Below are 4,158 nucleotides of genomic sequence, written 5' to 3' on the forward strand. Positions count from 1 at the left end.
AAGGTCTATGTCAGGGCTGCCCAACCCTTTTCCTAGAGATCTTCTGTCCATTAGGGTTTGTCCAACCCTAATTTAGCATATCTGATTCAGCTAGTTAAGGTGTTGTTGAGCAGCTATTTAGTATAATCAGGTGTGTTAAATTAGGGTTAGACTGAAAACCCACAGGACAGATCTCCAGGAAGAGGGTTGGGCAGTCGTGGTCTACAACACCAGGGAGCAAAGTCGTTCCCAGATGCAGTGTGTGCTTGACGTGAATGATATGGTGAACAGTGATGAGGCTCCTCTCTTGTACCAGGAGGTATGTAGCCCACACCAGTCTGAAGTACAACCCTCAGGGGAAACAGATATATGCCTGGGACGATGGCAACCAGATCCTATAACAACTGTCCATAAAAAAATAACAAAAAAAAACTTTTATTTAACTAGGCAAGTCAGTTAAGAACAAAATCTTAATTTCAGTGACAGCCTAGAAACAGTGGGTTAACTGCCTTGTTCACTTTAGCACAAATACTATGAATGGATCATATTTTAATGTAAAGACAATCACTGGCATGGAGAGTTTTTTGTTGGTACCAACCAAGCCATTGTCCATACTGTAACACTTGTCTCTCAGAAAATTCTTACTTAACATTACTGTAGGTGCCCATTATCAAACATATTCCTACAGTTTGATATAAAGTATTTTCGAACTGTAATATTATGTCTGCATCAACTGGATTGATTAGGGGCACAGATCAGAAACTGTGTATAAGTTAAAGCCTTGATCGAGTGCCCCAGCTACCCTCAGTTAATTTGACTATTCATAGTCCATGTTTTGTTTTATACTAAACAAAAATATAAACTTAACATGCAAAAATTTCAACAATTTTGCTGAGTTACAGTTTATATAAGGAAATCAGTCAAGTAAAATAAATACATTTGGCCCTAATATATGGATTTCACATGACTGGGTAGGGGAGCAGCCATGGGTGGGCCTGGAAAGGTCTGGTCTCAGACGACCCCATAGGTGAAGAAGCCGGATGTGGAGGTCCTGGGTTGGCGTGGTTACACAGGGTCTGGGGTTGTGAGGCCAGTTGGACGTACTGCCACATTCTCTAAAACAACGTTGGTGGAACTTATGGCAGAGAAATTAACATTTTATTTTTTGGCAACTGCTCTGGTGGACATTCCTGCAATCAGCATGCCAATTGCACGCTCCCTCAAAACTTGAGACATCTGTGGCATTGTGTTGTGTGTAATGATCATGCTGTTTAATCAGCTTCTTGATACGCCACACCTCTCAGGTGGATGGATTATCTTGGCAAAGGAGAAATGCTCACTAACAGGGATTCAAACAAATTTGTGAACAACATTTTTGAGAAATAAGATTTTTGTGCGTATGAAACATTTCTGGGATCTTTTATTTCAGCCTCATGAAACATGGGACCAACACTTTACATGTTGTGTTTACATTTTATAGCTCAAACCATTTTGTCTTTCCTGCTGCTTGGTCCCTTTGTTGTACACTTTGAGATACCTAGTTGTGAAATTGTTCATCTGCACAAAGAATACAATTATTTCACTAAAAAGTTCAATCTTAGGTGAAATCTTAAAATTAGAAATAGTACTCCATGTTTTGAACCCAACTTTGCACCACCATAATTCAAAACATGCCTTCTGTTGCTGCAATACTGCTCATGAATTAAATGTTATATATACATATATAACAACAGATACATTATAGTTTTTTGATCAGTTTATTACACATTGGACCTCATATTATGAGTCATAACGATTCAGGATTTAAAAGCAACCAAAAATAAAACCCTTATCTGAACTAACAACATTTGGCTTCAATTACAAGAACAGTTGTCAAACAGTTATATTACAAGTACAAATCTTCAATACAAAAAGTCAGAGCTATCCATGAGGAATGGAAGGGATGCAACATCATATTGAGGAACATAACGATAATAATAATAGCCAAAGCTATAAGGTCTTTAACAGTCCATAAACTGAGGCTAAATAGATTTAGTATGATACCTACTAAGGAAACAAACACACTAGGCTATATTATCAGAACATAAGATCATCATCATTATTAAACGCACTTTACTGAAACAGGGGATGAACTAAATCTACAGTCAATTATTTCAACCATTTTTGTCAAATAGAAACAAACTTGGGAATCAGATATCGATACAGAAATGTCATGAATCTAATCAGGAATGTAACCAGCAAGTGTATACCTATATACTGTATGTGAGAACAACTGAAGAGTCACACTGAGCAGAAAAAAAGAAGGAAGAAAACCAGTAATGCAATGTGTGGGTGCCTCCTGTCTAAAGCCTCACTATTGTTATTTTACTGCTGCTCTTTAATTATCTCTTACTTTATTTCATTTTTTTTAGGTATTTTTCTTGCGGCATTGTTGGTTAAGGTCTTGTAAGTAAGCATTTCACTGTTGTATTTGGCACGTGAAAAAAAACATTTTTTGTTTGATTTTAGTGGTGTGAGGGAATCCAACAATCCAACAAACTGTAGTGAATCAGATATCAGGAGTCTGCCAGTAATGGCAGCAGGAATCTTAGCAGGATTGTAACCAGTACTGTAACTATACATACTATGTGAGGAAACCCAATGAATCACATTGTGCAGAAAGAAACAATAGTGGTGTGAGGGAATCCAACAAGTGACTCATTGAATTGCGTCTCACCAACTGCCAATTAGAGAAATGTCACTGACTCACTGCAAGACATCGGCCTTTGACTATCTATTGGCTAGTTTCCCCCACACTGTCTGTCTGTCTGTCTGTCTGTCTGTCTGTCTGTCTGTCTGTCTGTCTGTCTGTCTGTCTGTCTGTCTGTCTGTCTGTCTGTCTGTCTGTCTGTCTGTCTGTCTGTCTGTCTGTCTGTCTGTCTGTCTGTCTGTCTGTCTGTCTGTCTGTCTGTCTGTCTGTCTGTCTGTCTGTCTGTCTGTCTGTCTGTCTGTCTGTCTGTCTGTCTGTCTGTCTGTCTGTCTGTCTGTCTGTCTGTCTGTCTGTCTGTCTGTCTGTCTGTCTGTCTGTTAGACAGTGTAGACAACGTAAACAAGGTTAACTCCTGCTCTCTCTAGGAGGAATAGCTAAAACAGTGTTGTATTGTGTGTCTATTTAGTTCATTCACTTTAACCATTTTCCTTGTTCACTTTTCCCATGGTTCTTCCAGATCATCTCTGTTTGATTTATACCATCTTACAGCATGCTTTTGCTCTGCAGCTGTGGTCAGGCAGAAGCCACCTTGTCATGACCATTTAGGATTTTTACTGTCATTGTAGACAGAATGCATGGACAAAGAAGCTTCAGTTTAGAGCACTCAAGAGATAAACGTAGAGAAGAAGGCTACTCAGAAATGCTCCTCATGTACTACAAACAACACCCATTTCCTGATACCCACATTATAGGCAGACCTGCTTTCAAACATGTGCTTGCCAATGTCAAATCAAAACACTATCACGGTCAACATAAAACAACATTGATAAAGATTCCTGATTTGTGTTTCGTCTTAAATAACCCAACTGGGATAAACAAGAATCCTTCTAATCAAATTGAAGATATTACTAAAATACCTCTCTCAAATGATAGCCTACTTTCAGTTGCACATTTATTATTAAAAAAACATTGGTAATCCATGATGTATTTGTTCTAATAATTGAAACAATATGTTTACTACATAGCACAGAAAATAATCAGTCTCACTGGAAAGAAAATATTAATTTTGATGATTGACATTACTTTCCTTATTTTTGTCACAGAGCAAATTATAGTCTACCTTTGCTACAAGCACATTTGGCACCAAAAAACTATACACCAATCAGTTTGATTTCTTTTGTCTGTTTAATACATACTGTATTTGGCTATTGAGAGGGCATCAAATATTAGGTTGTACTGCACTCATCATAGTACCACAATGTAGAAAGAAATATAAATATTACATAGCCGTCTTAATCAAATCAGGATTCCTTTACCCTTTGTATATATCCATCCATTAGATCCAATAGTACACATGTATGGAATACAATAGAAGTAGCTACATACATGACTGCCTACATGTAAAGGCAGACGAATTAGATTTTGTCGAAGCATTGCAAAAAGGGTTCAATAATGCAAATCATTTGTTTGGATTCAGATCAAGCTCCTCA

The sequence above is a fragment of the Oncorhynchus gorbuscha genome, linkage group LG03 (assembly GCF_021184085.1).
Source record: "Oncorhynchus gorbuscha isolate QuinsamMale2020 ecotype Even-year linkage group LG03, OgorEven_v1.0, whole genome shotgun sequence".
NCBI classification, from domain to species: domain Eukaryota; kingdom Metazoa; phylum Chordata; class Actinopteri; order Salmoniformes; family Salmonidae; genus Oncorhynchus; species Oncorhynchus gorbuscha.